Consider the following 18,214-nt stretch of genomic DNA (forward strand, 5'->3'; position numbering starts at 1 on the left):
CCACTAGTTTTCTTTATGTAGCCGGACATCACAAATGGGGTTGTGATAGAAATTTATATTTCTAATTATTTTATCCAGTTGACACCAATGATGGGGTTTGTTTTATCCTTCTGGCACCAGCAATCTGAGACGTATTTTGAACCTTTGACACTGATATAGGCCCTATTTTACTCCAGTGACACCAGTGATGGAGCTTTTTTTTCCTAATGACACCAATAATATAGTTATTTTAGTGCTGGTTCACACTGATGTGGTGCGGGATTTGCAGGGAATTATTTTAATTTCCCGCACCACATCAGAGTCACACTCCGTTTATGCGAACCACTGCAGGTGTCTGTGTTAAAGTGTTACTAAACCCACAACAGTAAAATCAGTCTGTATATGCAGTAAAGTATGCTGGTTATACTCACTGTGGAACTTAAGGGGTTAATCCTCCACATTGTTTAAAAAGTCTCTTTGATCCTGTCTTCTCTCATCCTCCCCTTCTCCCACTACCCCCAAAACATCTTCTGATAGTACAAAGCCCTAGGAGACGCTCTGCACATGCTCCACAGAGCATTGCTAGAGAGTTTTTGTTTTTGGGAGGGTGCATGTGATCGGCACAAGGCCAATCAGCACTGTGCAGACAGAGGGTCAAAGGTCATTGTTGTAGCCCCTGGCTATCAGTCATGTAGCCTCATAAGACAGTGAGAGGAGAATGTAAACTCCTACTACAAGATTACCAGTGCTCAGCTGGATGCTGATAGAAGTCACAAGACCGCTCTAAATGCTGTTGAGTAAACGTATTTAGCAGTTTATTTTTACTAAAATTATTGCATTTCCATGTTCAGTGTACTGTGGGAGACCAGGTATAGTGAATGCAGGGTCCGGGGTTTAGCAACATATTAAGTGAACGACACCCCAAAAAGGTTTGCAGGTTCGGGTGAGTCAGATCACATAGTTGTGAACACCCATGAGTCCTGATTTCAGTGCAAAAAAAAAAGGTATGCACCTTTCCTGCGGGAAAGACTGCAAAGAATGGCATGTGATTTGAACAGGAATACAGTGCGATTCCTGTCCGAATCACATGCGGTTTCCCACACTGCAATAGTGTGAACCGGTCCTTAAACTATGGAGCAGATTGAGGAGTATCAGAGAGAAGAGGTACATCCTCTGCACTTGTTTGTGGGTCAAATTGGCATCTATATCCCTTTCCCTGTTCCCTTTTAGATATTAAATGGAGATGTAAATATTTTAGGGTTTATCATAATAGGGATCCTACATCTTTAAAATTCTGTGGGATAGATAGGATGGATGCCCCATGGAGAGGGGGTGATATGGTTAAAAGTATTTCTCAAAATTAAACAAAATGGATCTACCAGATGGGGACTTTGATCCCTAAAGGGTTAAACGCAGAGATTGACATTAATTGTTATTTATCTAACTGGTAGCTTTATCTGAGTGAAATTTAATTGTTTTGGGTGGGTATATATATAGAGGGAACAATATTTATTTATACTGATTTTGATTTAATTTTACATTTTTATTTTTTTATTTTATTTTTAATTTTATTTTCTTATTTTATTTTATTTTTTCTTTATTTTAGTTTTATGTTTAATTTTATTTTTATATTCTCTTAAATTTTTTTTTTTTTTTTTATGTTTTTATCTTTTGTGGTATTTGTTTCCTCAATATGTATATTTACACATCCATACTATAATGTATATTATATATTTACATTTTATTTCTTTTTTAATTTTGATTTTCCTCTTTACATATGTAATCATTTTTTGTGATATGTTTTTAAGTTCATTTGCATGTCTCGGGTCTCCTTATGAGTTTGGGCATGGTTAGTTCAAGTTTATAATAAAGTTTTGTGGGGTTGAACTAACGAGTAGATAGAGATCTGAGCTATTCAATTTGATATCTCTTTGAAGCAGTGTTTCTCAACTCCAGTCCTCATGGACTCCCAACAGGTCATGTTTTCAGGATTTCCCTCAGATGAAACAGCTGTGGTAATTACTAAGGCAGTGAAACTGATCAAATCACCTGTGCAAAATAATGGAAATCCTGAAAACATGACCTGTTGGGGGTCCATGAGAACTGGAGTTGAGAAACACTGCTTTGAAGGAATCTCACAGGGTATGAGCAAGGGATGACAGCTAGTAGTTTACATATTTGTCTTTATTGACCTGTGGAAGAGAAGGGGAGGGACCTTTTATTGCTATTTAAGCGGCCTGAGACTGGAGGTGTGTGTCTTGAGAACGCCCTGTGGGTGGGGCAAAACGTGTCGACGCACTTCCGGTCTGCTGCCCTGACGTCCTGCGTCACTTCCGGTGAGTGGAACGCACGCCAAGCGGTGTGTTCCAAGCGACCATCTTTGGAGCTGTATCCTGTCATCCCTTGCTACAAGCAGGCTGTGAGGTCTCTGGTATGAGATGTGGAAGTAGTGGAACTCATTTGGGGCAATGGAGGCAATAAAATAGATGTTTTTATTCATCTTCACAAATGTGAGTGGTCTGGCAATTTTTACCAATATTGCATTTTTTACTAGCAGTATTACACTTTTATATATTTTTTCCCTTGCACTGCTGTGGAGTTTGGTGAGAGGAGAAGGTAGGAGCGAGTGGGAGAAAATACCTTATATCCTATATGGTGGGAAGGAGCCCTGAAAGCTTATAAAGGGGGTCTAGGAGTCCATAACATCATAATAGGCGCAATACTCACCATCATCTGGTGAGTGCGGTTGATGTTGGTTTTTCACTGGTGATTGGTGGAAGCATCATTTTGCTTGGATATTTGTTTTTTCACAATTGATTGGGGAGAAAGGACTTTTTCTTTTATTTGGACACTGTAATATGAATGATATTTTTTTAAAAAGGAATTTTTTTTTGAAAGGTCACTTTTAGAGATGAGCGAATTATTCAAAAATTCGATTCGGCTGATTCGCCAAATTCGCGGAATAAATTTGATTCGAGTCGAATATATTCGCTGCGAATTTAACTTATAAAAAGGGTGTTTCTAGGCTTCAGAGAGCCTTTATATTAGTGCAGAACACTGTACCTTTAATTTAAATGCCCTTGGAGTCTGCTGGGGAAGAGAAATAATACTGTCAGTCAGTATGACATGCAGATGAGTGCCGTCGATCTTAGAATCACCGCACACTTCACTCATTTGGGCAGTCACGGGGCCAAAACCAGAGTGTGGAGCCACAGTGTGGCGGTGGAGGTAGCAGCAATGGGAGGCCATACAGCACCCTATGACAAAATGGAACCCACCAGCAGTGTGAGGAGACCTGAAAGTGGCACATGGCAGAGTGTGGCGATGGAGACAGCAGCAATGGGAGGCCGTACAGGGACCCATGACACACTCTGGACCTGGCAGCAGCATGAGGAGGCGGTACAGGGGCCCATGACAGATTACGGGCCTGGCAGCAGCATGAGGAGTCGGTACTGGGGCCCATGGCAGATTACGGGCCTGGCAGCAGCATGAGGAGGCGGTACAGGGGCCCATGGCAGAGTGGCGGAGCGTAAGCAGCTAAAATTGAAGGCCATACAGAGGCCTATGTTAAAAAGTCCCCCCAGCAGCAGCGTGGGGAGACGACTATCAAGAGTCCAATGGCAGAGTGGCGGAGCAGAAGCAGCTTCAATTGAAGGCCATACACAGGCCTAGGTTTAAAAGTCCCTCACAGTTAATTCCAATAACGAACTCTACTCCTCCGTGCAATCTACTTACGAGACCCTGGGCAGGTCTGGGTCCAATTTGTGGTAGAGACTGGTTTTGTTCAGCCATGCTTGAGCGAGTAATAACAGGTCTGTGCTGCCCTTTGGTGTCTGGCTTAATGCGCACAACACTGAACGTCCCAGCGTTTGTCAACGATTTGACGTTAAGTGATGCAAACCCGCTGAACCACGTTCATGAGGAGCCGGTACAGGGGGCCATGAATCAGTATGGACCTGGCAGCAGCGTGAGCAGACGACAGAGGCACATGGCGCAGGGTGGCGGTGGAGGCAGCAGTATTCGGAAGCCATACACAGGCCTAGGTTAAAAAGCGGAAGCCGTCAGCAGCGTGAGCAGACGACAGAGACACATGGCGCAGGGTGGCGGTGGATGCAGCAGTATTCGGAAGCCAAACACAGGCCTCGGTTAAAAAGCGGAAGCCGTCAGCAGCGTGAGCAGACGACAGAGGCACATGGCGCAGGGTGGCGGTGGAGGCAGCAGCAATGGAAGGCCATACAGCACCCTATCACAAAATGGAACCCACCAACAGTGTAAGGAGACCTGAAAGTGGCACATGGCAGAGTCTGGCGATGAAGTCAGCAGCAATGGGAGGCCGTACAGGGACCCATGACACACTCTGGACCTGGCAGCAGCAAGAGGAGGCGGTACAGGGGCCCATGGCAGAGTGGCGAAGCGTAAGCAGCTTAAATTGAAGGCCATACAGAGGCCTATGTTAAAAATAACATGTTTGGGGCATGATTCATGGCGGATTTAGTCAGTTGTGTCAGGAACTGGTGGTTTGAAATCCAGACTAATCCACGCCTGATTCATTTTCACAAACGTGAGTCTCTCAACACTTTGGGTGGACAGTCGTGTCCTCCGCGGAGTTACAATACCTCCTGCCGCACTAAACACGCGCTCCGATGCCACGCTACTGGCCGGGCATGACAGCCTTTCAAGGGCAAATTCAGCTAGTTGGGGCCAAAGGTCAAGTTTCGTTGCCCAGTAGTCAAGGGGATTGTCTACCTCGGTTGGCAGGGTGCTGTCCAAGTAGGCCCAAGCCTGTTGTTTGAGGTCCTGCTCCAGGTCCACCTGATGCTGCTGCTGCTGCGGCTGGTTAGTAGTTTCCTCACTGCGCTGGTGAAGAAAGCTACTCATCATCGACTGCAGACTGAGGCAGCCGCTGCTGGTGGAGCTGCCACTGCTCCTACCACCCCACCCCTCCCCTGCTGCCATGGCAGCGGAACGCGAGCGCACAGGGCCCACAGTGTCTGAGGATGGACGTTGGCGCAGAAAGGCAGAGACCAACTGACTACATAGGTGGTTTTTATAGTACTTTATTTTGGCCTCCCTCTCAGCAGGTGTGAAAAAGGCCACCATTTTTGTACGGTAGCGAGGGTGCAACAAGGTGGACAGCCAAAAGTAATCCCTCTGTCTGATGGTTATTATTCGGCTGTCGCTACGCAAGCAACCGAGCATGCTATGGGCCATTTGTGCTAAGGAATGCGAGGGACTCCCTGCCTCCATCTCCACAGCATACTGCCACGGTGCGTCTGGGTCCTCTGTCTCCTCCTCCTCCTCTACCAGATGCTCCTGCTCCTCCACTCCTGTCCGCTGAGTGGAAAAACCACCCATTTCACTCAATAATTCCTGAGCACCAATGTCCTCCTCTACCTCCTCCTCTTCTTCCTGTCCTGCCCCCACAGGGGTCATGTGGCGTTGAGATCTGTGCGCCACGTCTACCGCACCCTGACCAGCCATTGTTAACAGCATTTGTTCCAGGACGTGCAACAGAGGAATGACGTCGTTCATCCCATAGTCCTGCCGACTCACGAATAGCGTGGCCTCCTCAAAGGGCCTGAGCAAGCGGCAGGTGTCACGCATGAGCTGCCAATGGCTGACATCTAAGTTACACAGGGGAGTACCTTTATCCGCTTGTAACATCAGGAAATCGGTGATGGCCTTTCGCTGTTCGTAAAGGCGGTTTAACATATGTAGGGTTGAATTCCACCTTGTTGCAACGTCGCAGATCAGGCGATGCTGTGCAATTCCGTTCTGCCGCTGCAGTTCAAGGAGGGTGTGCTTTGCGGTGTAGGAATGGCTGAAATGCATGCAAAGTTTACGTGACATTTTAAGGATGTCTTGCAGTGGGATGGTGGATTTTAGGAACCGCTTGACAACCAGATTGAACACGTGAGCCATGCATGGCGCATGGCACAACCTTCCTTGACGCAGAGCAGACACCATGTTCTTTCCGTTGTCGGTCAACATGGTTCCGATTTTCAGTTTGCGCGGAGACAGCCATCTGTCGATTTCTCTGTTCATTACACTCAGAAGTTCCTCCCCTGTGTGACTACGTTCGCCAAGGCATACCAGGTGCAGCACAGCGTGACACCGTTGCGCCCTGCACATGTGATATAACGGTCGGGTAATGGGACTTGGCACGGGGGTGGCGGCTGAGCACACGGCGGAAGAAGAGGTGGTAGAGGCGGACATCTTTGCTGGACCAAGGACGTGCAAACGTGGAGGCAAAAGCGGCGTGACCCTTCCAAGTTGCTGGTGCGGCTGTGACGGCACCACGTTCACCCAGTGGGCCGTAAATGACATGTACTGTCCCTGACCGTAGTTACAGCTCCACACGTCGGCGCTGCCGTGCACTTTGGCAGAGACCGACATGCTCAAAGACTGGCCCACCATCTCTTCTACATGTGAATGCAGTGCTGGCACTGCCTTTTTGGCGAAGAAATGCCGGCTTGGCACTCTCCACCGCGGCTCGGCACAAGCCATCATTTCTCGGAAAGGTGCTGAGTCCACCACTTGGAAAGGGAGGGACTGCAGCACCAGCGACTTGGACAGGAGGACGTTCAGCTTCTGCACCGTCGGGTGCGTGCTCGCAAACTGTTGTCTCTTGAAAACGGATTCCAAGAAAGACTGCTGACGGAATCCGTGAAGAGGAGTAGCAGGAGAAGGAGCATTTGAACGAGCGGAAGATGCCAACGAGCGACAACTCCCCTCAGCAGTGGTGTTGGAGCCTTGACTGGCTGATAGAGGGCGATTGACGTCGGGTGACGGAGCAAGTAACGGAGCGGGTGATGGAGCGGGGGCTGGGGCAGGCAGAACCGCCGTATCTTTATCACGGTTTTCCCAGGCCACCGAATGGCGACGCTGCATATGCTGACGCAACGCTGTAGTCCCAACATGGGCCCCCTGGCCACGCTTGACTTTCTGGCCACATAGTCGACATACGGCTACGTTTACTTCCTCGGGCGGCTTGACGAAAAATTGCCACACCGCCGAGTAGGAAACTTTGCCCCCGCTACTCCTCACTGGCTGACTGCTACTTCCTCCGTGCACACCGGCACCACTACTGGCCGTGGTGGTAGGCTGCAGTGGAGCTGGTGCTCTACTCCGTGGCCGTTTGCCTCCACTGACACTGCTGCGACCCTGCTGCCTCCTGGGCAACCCACCGACTGTTTTGCTCGCTGGCAAGCTGGCACCCTCTTCTCCTGATGATGCGGAAGCAATAGCCTGATGACGACGAGGCTGCCAAGTGCGATCAGCCTCATCATCATCAATTAGGGTCTCCGCGTCACTACTAGCCCCCTCGGCTGCGTGTGGGTCAGGAGACAGACCTGTCTCTAGACCGGCTACCGAGCCACTCTCCTCGCCAGTACTTCTTCACCTGGCTGCTGAAGAGGCGGATGTCTCCCCCCGTTCCTGATCGCCCTCTGTTAGCTCTTCCTCACTGTACAGTGGGGCTGAGCCCACAGCATGCGATACTTCGCTTGGTGAGGGAACACCAAAGGACAGGGGCAGGTAGAGGACACGTGATTTCAGTGGGCTTGCTCCCGGGCCATGCCAACTAACGGTTGTGTCTGACGTACCCACCGACCGTTGGCTGTAGGTGTCAGAGGTGACCTGGGAAGAGGAAGACGACCGAGTCAACCAATCGATGACGGCAGGGTTGTCGGTGGAGACACGACCGCTGGATGACACCGGGAGCACTGGCCTCTGGCTGCGACTAGTGCTGCCTCGACCCCTTCCTCTGCTGCCACGTCTGCTCGCTCCTGAAACATTGCCTCCTCTGCCACTCCTCTGCGTGTTGTCTAACATACTCTTTAATTCAATAAGCACCCCAAAAATAAAACCGGATTTAACTCTTTGAACGTACAATAGTGGTTGTGAAGCAGAAAGTCAGTTTATTTTGCACAATCGGTCAATTGCAGCTTGCCGTTGGCTGGAAACTGTACGTTTATGTCACTGGAATGCACTAATCACCCAAAAAATATTACCGCCACCCGGCGTGTAAATGGATCTAACTCTTTGAACGTACAATAGTGGTTGTGAAGCAGAAAGTCAGTTTATTGTACACAATCGGTCAATTGCAGCTTGCCGTTGGCTGGAAACTGTACGTTTGTGTCACTGGAATGCACTAATCACCGAAAAAATATTACCGCCAGCCGGCGTGTAAATGGATTTAACTCTTTGAACGTACAATAGTGGTTGTGAAGCAGAAAGTCAGTTTATTTTGCACAATCGGCAAACTGCAGCACCAACTGTGCACGACAGCCACCAAAACAAAAAAGGGTGTATGTCACTTTAAATTTTCGATTCTTTGATAGCTGTGGCCCTGAGTAACGATTCTGTGTCCCTGAGTAACGATTCTGTGTCCCTGAGTAACGATTCTGTGTCCCCGAGTAACGATTCTGTGGCCCTAAAGTCTCTGTGGCCCTAACTCTGTCCCTTAATACAGACAGGTCTGTCTCTCTTGAATGACCGGAGGCTAATGGAGAATTCTAAGATGGCCGCGATTTATAGCTCCACCATTACACAGTGCTGGCTGGCTGGCTGCTGATTGGCTAATGCGATCACATGTCATGAATGAATGCATTATGGGTCAGCGCGCCTTGTCTGCGCGCCTTCCCAGAGATCCCCGCTCCGTCGCCACACATGTCGCCGCCATTTTTGGGAAAATTCGATTCGTGCATCCGAAGTTAGCTAATTTTCGGATTCGTCGCGAATCTAATTTTTCCCAATCTTCGAAACGAATTCCACTTCGTCATGTTCGATTCGCTCATCTCTAGTCACTTTAATTAATTTGAAAATCTCATATGTTTATTGATTTTTACTCTATATTTAAGGCATTGTTTGAGGTGTTGATTTGCGCTTGATTTTGTTTGTTTTTTTTTTGTTTTTTTATTAACCACTTGAGCCCCAGAGGATTTACCCCCCTTAATGACCAGGCCTTTTTTTGCTGTTTGGCGCTGCACTAATTCAAATGATAATTGCGCGGTCATGCAATGCTGTACCCAAACAAAATTTACGTCCTTTTTTTCCCACAAACAGAGCTTTCTTTTGGTGGTATTTGATCACCTGTGCGCTTTTTATTTTTTGCGCTATAAACAAAAAAACCACAAAAATTTTGAAAAAAAACAATATTTTCTACTTTCAGCTATAAAAAATATATCGTAAACTCAAAGTTAGTCATAAATTTAAGCCAAAATGTATTCTGCTACATGTTTTTGGTAAAAAAAATCCCGTGCATTAGCGGGCAAACTGGCGCTATCTAGGAGGGGCGCTAACACTATCGGAAGTCACCAGTGACACTAATACAGTGATCAGTAAAAATCTGTTCACTGTAATCAATGACACTGGTGACAGGGCAGTGAAGGGGTTAACTGGGGGGGGGAGGGGGACGATCAAGGGGTTAAATGGGATTTCTGGTGCACTAGCGGGCAAACTGGCGCTATCTGGGAGGGGCGCTAACACTATCGGAAGTCGCCAGCGACACTGATACAGTGATCAGTAAAAATTGGTTCACTGATCAGTGACACTGGTGACAGGGCAGTGAAGGGGTTAACTGGGGGGGGGAGGGGGACGATCAAGGGGTTAAATGGGATTTCTGGTGCACTAGCGGGCAAACTGGCGCTATCTGGGAGGGGCGCTAACACTATCGGAAGTCGCCAGCGACACTGATACAGTGATCAGTAAAAATTGGTTCACTGATCAGTGACACTGGTGACAGGGCAGTGAAGGGGTTAACTGGGGGGGGGGGGATCAAGGGGTTAAACGGGATTACTGGTGTACTGGCGGGCAAGCTGGCGCTATCTGGGAGGGGCGCTAACTCTATCGGAAGTCGCCAGCGACACTGATACAGTGATCAGTAAAAATTGGTTCACTGATCAGTGACACTGGTGACAGGGCAGTGCAGGGGTTAACTGGGGGGGGGGCGATCAAGGGGTTAAACGGGATTACTGGTGTACTGGCGGGCAAACTGGCGCTATCTGGGAGGGGCGCTAACTCTATCGGAAGTCGCCAGCGACACTGATACAGTGATCAGTAAAAATTGGTTCACTGATCAGTGACACTGGTGACAGGGCAGTGAAGGGGTTAACTGGAGAGGGGGGGGTGATCAAGGGGTTAAACGGGATTACTGGTGGGCAATCTGGCGCTATCTGGGAGGGGCGCTAACTCTATCGGAAGTCGCCAGCGACACTGATACAGTGATCAGTAAAAATTGGTTCACTGATCAGTGACACTGGTGACAGGGCAGTGCAGGGGTTAACTGGGGGGAGGGTGCGATCAAGGGGTTAAACGGGATTACTGGTGTACTGGCGGGCAAACTGGCGCTATCTGGGAGGGGCGCTAACTCTATCGGAAGTCGCCAGCGACACTGATACAGTGATCAGTAAAAATTGGTTCACTGATCAGTGACACTGGTGACAGGGCAGTGAAGGGGTTAACTGGAGAGGGGGGGGGTGATCAAGGGGTTAAACGGGATTACTGGTGGGCAATCTGGCGCTATCTGGGAGGGGCGCTAACTCTATCGGAAGTCGCCAGCGACACTGATACAGTGATCAGTAAAAATTGGTTCACTGATCAGTGACACTGGGTGACAGGGCATTGAAGGGTTTAACTGGAGGGGGGCGATCAAGGGGTTAAACGGGATTACTGGTGTACTGGCGGGCAATCTGGCGCTATCTGGGAGGGGGCGCTAACTCTATCGGAAGTCGCCAGCGACACTGATACAGTGATCAGTAAAAATTGGTTCACTGATCAGTGACACTGGGTGACAGGGCAGTGAAGGGGTTAACTGGAGGGGGGGGGGGCGATCAAGGGGTTAAACGGGATTACTGGTGTACTGGCGGGCAAACTGGCGCTATCTGGGAGGGGCGCTAACTCTATCGGAAGTCGCCAGCGACACTGATACAGTGATCAGTAAAAATTGGTTCACTGATCAGTGACACTGGGTGACAGGCAGTGAAGGGTTTAACTGGAGGGGGGGGGGGGGCGATCAAGGGGTTAAACGGGATTACTGGTGTACTGGCGGGCAATCTGGCGCTATCTGGGAGGGGCGCTAACTCTATCGGAAGTCGCCAGCGACACTGATACAGTGATCAGTAAAAATTGGTTCACTGATCAGTGACACTGGGTGACAGGGCAGTGAAGGGGTTAACTGGAGGGGGGGGGGGGCGATCAAGGGGTTAAACGGGATTACTGGTGTACTGGCGGGCAAACTGGCGCTATCTGGGAGGGGCGCAAACTCTATCGGAAGTCGCCAGCGACACTGATACAGTGATCAGTAAAAATTGGTTCACTGATCAGTGACACTGGGTGACAGGGCAGTGAAGGGGTTAACTGGAGGGGGGGGCGATCAAGGGGTTAAACGGGATTACTGGTGTACTGGCGGGCAATCTGGCGCTATCTGGGAGGGGCGCTAACTCTATCGGAAGTCGCCAGCGACACTGATCAGTAAAAATCGCTTCACTGATCAGTAACACTGGTGACAGGGCAGTGAAGGGTTAACTGGAGGGGGGGGGGGGGCGATCAGGGGGTTAAATGTGTCCTAGAGTGTTCTAACTGTAGTGTAGTGCTTGTGTACTCACTTTTTGGATGTCTTCTTCTCTGTCTGGAACGGAATGTGTCCAGGCAGAGAAGAATGACATCATATCCTGCCCTGTGTAAATATCAACACAGGACAGGATAGGACAGGGACCGATCATATGATTTCAGCCAGAAATCACTGGCTGAAATCTAATGATTGATCCCTCCTGGATCAAATAGTATCACCCGCGGGTCGGCGGGAGCGCGCGCGCGCCCCCTGCCGGCGAAAGTGTCGGGAACGCGGAACCCGTTTTTAAACGTGGTTTTGCGCTCCACTGCCGCCCTGCACACGTATAAACACAGTGGCAGGGCGGCAAGCGGTTAAATGGAGATGTAGCTCTTCCTCTGATGTAGACAACACAGAGTCGGGTATTGGGAGAGCGTGTCCAAGTGGGCCTTTACCAGATCACAAGGATTTCAAATCTGATAATGTTCTTTTATTAAAAAATTGAGTTGGGGATAATGTGGAAAAGTAATGGCTTGCCTGGAGAGCACTCCAGGTGTATAATCAATAGGGGTCATTCCGAGGTGTCAGGGCAGGAAATCAAGGGCCACTGACACCAACACTAACAATGGAACTTAGTTTCCTCTGAGTGGCACCAAGATGGGGCTTATTTTGATCCACTGACAGCAACAACTTAGAGTTTATGCTATCCCACTGACACCAGTGCTAAGGCTTATTTTACACCCGTTGTCACTACATTGGTGTTTATTTTATTCCATTGACACCCAATGATATTGCTTTTTATCCCACTGGTATGAACAGTCTGGGGCTTATTTCTTCCCCCTGACAACAATTTGACCCTTATCCTATTCTACTGATAGCGATAACCAGGCTTGTTTTATGTCTCTGACACCAATGGTTCTGATTATTTTATTTCACTGACACCAATGACTTTACCCTTCTGACATGAATAATTCTGCTTATTTTATCCCAGTGACACCAAAGATTGGTGTTATTTATTGTGACTTATTTTATTTCCTTGACACTGATGGGGCTAATTTTATCCTGCTGACACCAATCATTAAATCCCAACTCCAGAATGAAAAAAAAAACTCATGCAATGGGGCCCTGATGCGTTACAAGGGTTACATGTTCATGGGGGAATGAACAGGTGGTATTACTTACCTCTCCCCTCGCAGTCCTTGAGGCTCTAGCTCTTTTCTCTTCTAATTTATTCCAGTGACACCAACAATGGGGCTTCTATCCCTCTGATGCCAGATATGGGTTTTTGTTATCCAAATAACTTCAACAATATAGAGTTTATTTTAGCTCACTGGCATCAACAATGGGACTTATCTTGCTCCCACTGCCACCCAAAATGGGCTTATTTTGTTCCATTATTACCAATGACAGGACTTATTTTATTCTGCTAACACCAAGGATGGGACTCATTTTATTCCATTAACACCAAGGATGGGACTCATTTTATTCTGCTAACACCAAGGATGGGACTCATTTTATTCCATTAACGCCAAGGATGGGACTCATTTTATTCCATTAACGCCAAGGATGGGACTCATTTTATTCCATTAGCGCCAATGATGGCAAATTTATTATATTCCATTAATACCAAGGATGGGGCTCATTTTATTCCATTAATACCAGGGATGGGGCTCATTTTATCCATTAATACCAAGGATGGGGCTCATTTTATTTCTCTAACACCAATGATGGGGCTTATTTCATTCCATTAATACCAAGGATGGGGCTCATTTTGTTCCATTAATACCAAGGATGGGGCTTCATTATTTCATTAATACCAAGGGTGGGGCTCATTTTATTCCATTAATACCAAGGATGGGGCTCATTTTATTTCATTAATACCAAGGATGGGGCTCATTTCATTCCATTAATACCAAGGATGGGGCTCATTTTATTCCATTAATACCAAGGATGGGGCTCATTTTATTCCATTAATACCAAGGATGGGGCTCATTTTATTCCATTAATACCAAGGATGGGGCTCATTTTATTCCATTAATACCAAGGATGGGGCTCATTTTATTCCATTAATACCAAGGATGGGGCTCATTTTATTTCATTAATACCAAGGATGGGGCTCATTTTATTTCATTAATACCAAGGATGGGGCTCATTTTATTCCATTAATACCAAGGATGGGGCTTCATTATTTCATTAGTACCAAGGATGGGGCTCATTTTATTCCATTAATACCAAGGATGGGGCTCATTTTATTCCATTAATACCAAGTATGGGGCTCATTTTATTCCATTAACACCAAGGATGGGGCTTCATTTTTCCATTAATACCAAGGATGGGGCTCATTTTATTCCATTAATACCAAGGATGGGGCTCATTTTATTCCATTAATACCAAGGATGGGGCTCATTTTATTCCATTAATACCAAGGATGGGGCTCATTTTATTCCATTAATACCAAGGATGGGGCTAATTTTATTCCATTAATACCAAGGATGGGGCTTCATTATTCCATTAATACCAAGGATGGGGCTCATTTTATTCCATTAATACCAAGGATGGGGCTCATTTTATTCCATTAATACCAAGGATGGGGCTCATTTTATTTCATGGACATTTCATTGTTTATTTTATTCCACTGAAATTAATCCCACTGATAACAATTATGGGGGTTATTTTTCTCTCAATGACACAGAAATTTGAGACTTATGTTGCTCCCATTGTCACAGTGATGGGACTTATTTTTTTACTAGGCTGGTAAATGCAATTATTAACCAAATCCTGGGGTATATTTTACTTTTTGGTGTATTTGTTTGGAGGAAGGGTGTCAGGGCGTTTGGATCAGATAGTAGACGGCTGTGTTCAAAGGCTACTTGAGATACCTTCAGCATTTGACCTTTCCCATTGTGGAGTCACCTCTTTTGGGTGAGCCTTTTCAGTCTTAGGTAGAGGTGACCCAAATTGGCTTAATGACATGGATGGATTACTGGTATTCTGAAGTGCCGCAAGTTTTTGAACTATGCTTGAGATATATTAACACACCGCAGGGTGTGTTTGGTAAACATTGAATTATAAAAAAGTAAACATACTGTACTTAATCTAAGCTGAAAATCACTGAGCTAAGATACTTTCCAATTGCGTATATTAACACTAAAACACAAAGATGTACGTTTCATGTTTTTATTGGTATTTTAATAAATGTTGGTAGATTCAGTGGGGGAGTTGATAAAGAGTGTTGCAAGAATAAACTCAATGCTACTCTCACAAACTTAAAAATTGGAGCAGGTTCTGCAACTGCAACATCCAACTGCAGTTCACAGCAATAACATTGATACAGGCACAAACAGGCACAAATTTTAATTCAGTTGTCGGGTACTGTAGCACAAGGATTACTCCGCCAGGGGCCCAGGAAGTTTTTTTAATTGCTGCAGACCAGGAGAGCAGTCAGCAGTACATGGAAGTAAAAGGTCCCACTCTGCCGACGGACCCCTGTTGAATTGCAAGCTCTGGGCCCCATACAGGAGGACCATAGGTACCCCCTTATCGCTCTGCACAGGAAGGCTGAAGACCATACAGCGAAGAACTAATGCAGAGTTCAGTTTAAATCTGTTCTAATGGCAGAACGTTTTTTTACTTTAATGCCTTCAGTGCATTAAGGTAAAAAAACCTTCTGAATGCAGCTCCCCAGCCCCCCTTATACTTACCTGAGCCCCATTTCGATCCAGCATGTGCATCAAAACATGAAGAAAAATAGATCAAATTTGTGTTGTTCCTCTAAAAAAAATTGAAGAAAAGTGAATATTAGACTGTTCAAAAAAATATCAGTGTTTGTATTCTTCTTTACAAACTCAAACATTCACTATATAAACTGAAAAATGTTTGAAGATTTTGCTTTCCTTTGAATGACTTAATGAATATTTGGTTGTAGTCGCACTGTTTCTGAGAACTGCTGTACATCTGTGTTGCATGGAGTCACCCAACTTCTGGCCCCTGTGATCAGGTATTCCAGCCCAGGATGATTGGACGACATTCCACAGTTCTTCTCTATTTCTTGGTTTTGCCTCAGAAATGGCATTTTTGATGTCACCCCACAAGTTTTCTATTGGATTAGGATCCGGGGATTGGGCTGGCCACTCCATAACGTCCATCTTGTTGGTCTGGAACCAAGATGTTGCACGTTTACTGGTGTGTTTGGGGTCGTTGTCTTGTCGGAACACCCATTTCAAGGGCATTTCCTCTTCAGCATAAGGCAGCATGACCTCTTCAAGTATTCTGATGTATTCAAACTGATCCATGATCCCTGGTATGCGATAAATAGGCCCAACACCGTAGTATGAGAAACATCCCCATATCATGATGCTTGCACCACCATGCTTCACTGTCTTCACAGTGTACTGTGGCTTGAATTCAGTGTTTGGGGGTCGTCTGACAAACTGTCTCCGGCCACTAGACCCAAAAAGAACAATCTTACTTTCATCAGTCCACAAAATGTTGCGCCATTTCTCTTTAGGCCAGTCAATGTGCTCTTTGGCAAATTGTAACCTCTTCAGCACATGTCTTTTTTCCAACAGTGGGACTTTGCGGGGGCTTCTTGCAGATAGCTTGGCTTCACATAGGCGTCTTCTAATTGTAGCAGTCCTCACAGGGAACTTTACACCTTCTTTCATCTTCCTGGAGCTGATTGTTGGCTGAGTCCGTGCCATTTTGGCTATTCTTCTATCCATTCGAATGGTAGTTTTTCGCTTTCTTCCACGTCTTTCAGGATTTGGTTGCCATTTTAAAGCATTTGCGATCATTTTAGCTGAGCAGCCTATCATTTTCTGCACTTCTTTATATGTTTTCCCCTCTCCAATCAACCTTTTAATGAAGGTACGCTGTTCTTCTGAACAATGTCTGGAACGACCCATTTTCCTCAGAATTTCAGAGAGAAATGCACTGTAACCAGCATGTACAACATTTGCTGCCTTCCTTCCTTAAATAAGGGCAATAATTGCCACCTGTTTTTCATAGAATGAATGACCTCACTAATAGAACTCCACACTGCTATTATTTTGAACATGCCCCTTTCAATTAGTGATTCAATGACACAGAATCAGCGGCATGCATGTCATGACTGTTGGGTCTGTTGGATTTCTATTACTCTACTACACCTACTAGTACATTATTTTTGGCAATGACCAAGTCCTTCATACTAAAAGGGTGCCTAGAACTTTTGCTGAGCCGAAAAAGCTGACATTCGTCAACAGCACCAACCAAAGCATTGGGAGGAAGGACATTTTTTGCATCTAGCGTTGAACATCAGGGCAAGCCTGGTCCTGCCTGACAGCGAATGGGATAAACCAGGTATTACACATTCATGTCCCATGCTGCAGAATGGTAAGCAGCAACAGTCTGGTGTGAAGATGGGGATATGGGACTTCCCCAAGAAGGACCCCATTAAATCCTTAACGCTCATGCAAAATCAGGGTCGGTTGGTCCTAGACTTCAGAGTCTGAACATGGGAGTGAAAAGTTTGGAGCATTTCTAGGGGAAGGAAAAACTTTGCACAGGACAAGGATTAGAATCAGGCTCAGATATTCAGAGCAATGAAAGGATCCAGCTCTGAGTTCTATTTCTAGAATTTGAGGATCATCCAGGATCTCAATAGGATCTGCACAGTCTGATGGATGTTGACTGACCTGTTGGCATTTTGCACAGTAGAGTAGCAGATGGCTAAAGAGGGATCACTTTGATGCATTTGGCCAGCTTGAATATGTATTGCAATATATGGAAAGCAAGAATCCTTGTTTACTAGTAATAAGTAAGTGTGCATTGAGAAGACCCTTGGTACAGTAGACAGGTCCAAGGCATGGCAATACTTAGAAAAAAAGGCTACAAGGCCTGGAAAGTCCCCCACATGAAAGTTACAATGACAAACCTGGCAGACTCCATGGATGATATATATATATATATATATATTTTTTTTTTTTATTTTTTTTTTGAGTGGGTACCTATTGGGAAAGTGCAACACTACTTGTGCATGGACAGTGGGAAGCCAGCTGTAAAGCACCAGAAAGTCAGCGCCGGCTTCCCACATCCAAGATGGCCATGCCGCAGAACCCTAAGACCGGCAAAGAACTGGCCTTGGTGAGGACAGCGCTGGATCCCTGTTATGTTTATTAAAAGTCAGCAGCTACAGTATTTTTTTTTTTTAGGGCAAAGTTCCTTTTAAGGATAATAGCGAAAAACTGAGGCATGCTAAGAGCTGGAGGAGTTATTCTGCGCCATCCTTACTGCTTTCTTGTTTTAGCATCCCATCTCCTGAAGGTGGCAGCATAACACAGGGTTAAAACTATAGATCCTGTGTCATGTACTATACTGTACAAATGAGAATTGTGTTTGTTGTACAAATAAATTCTGGAATCACCATGGTAAGACTAAAATGCCAATTAAAATAATAAATCTGGACTTACCTGTCTCACAGGTAAATATCTTCAGATAACATGTTGGGGAATACTGTAAATCTGCCCATGAAGCGGCACACTTGTAAGATGTAGTCCAGCAAAAGTGACATGCAGAAAAAAAGAATTGCTGATAAATGTAATTCTTTATGGTTGCATGGGGTCCCTCCAAAATCTATACCAAATCCTTATCTAGCCATTCAGCTTGACTGGTCAGGAAATAGAGAAGCAGGAAGCATGCACCCCC

The 18,214-nt window shown here is 46.2% G+C and overlaps 1 protein-coding gene across 4 annotated transcripts in view; it reads left to right on the plus strand.

The window, feature by feature from the left end:
- The window catches only part of LOC149453044 (uncharacterized), an 86,376-nt gene that overhangs the window by 37,671 nt on the left and 30,491 nt on the right, over positions 1-18,214 (plus strand). The gene's annotated exons all lie outside the window — the stretch shown is intronic.

Source organism: Staurois parvus, unplaced genomic scaffold, assembly GCF_062004578.1.
Source record: "Staurois parvus isolate SC_StPar_1 unplaced genomic scaffold, SC_StPar_1.0 ptg000453l, whole genome shotgun sequence".
Taxonomy (NCBI): Eukaryota; Metazoa; Chordata; class Amphibia; order Anura; family Ranidae; genus Staurois; species Staurois parvus.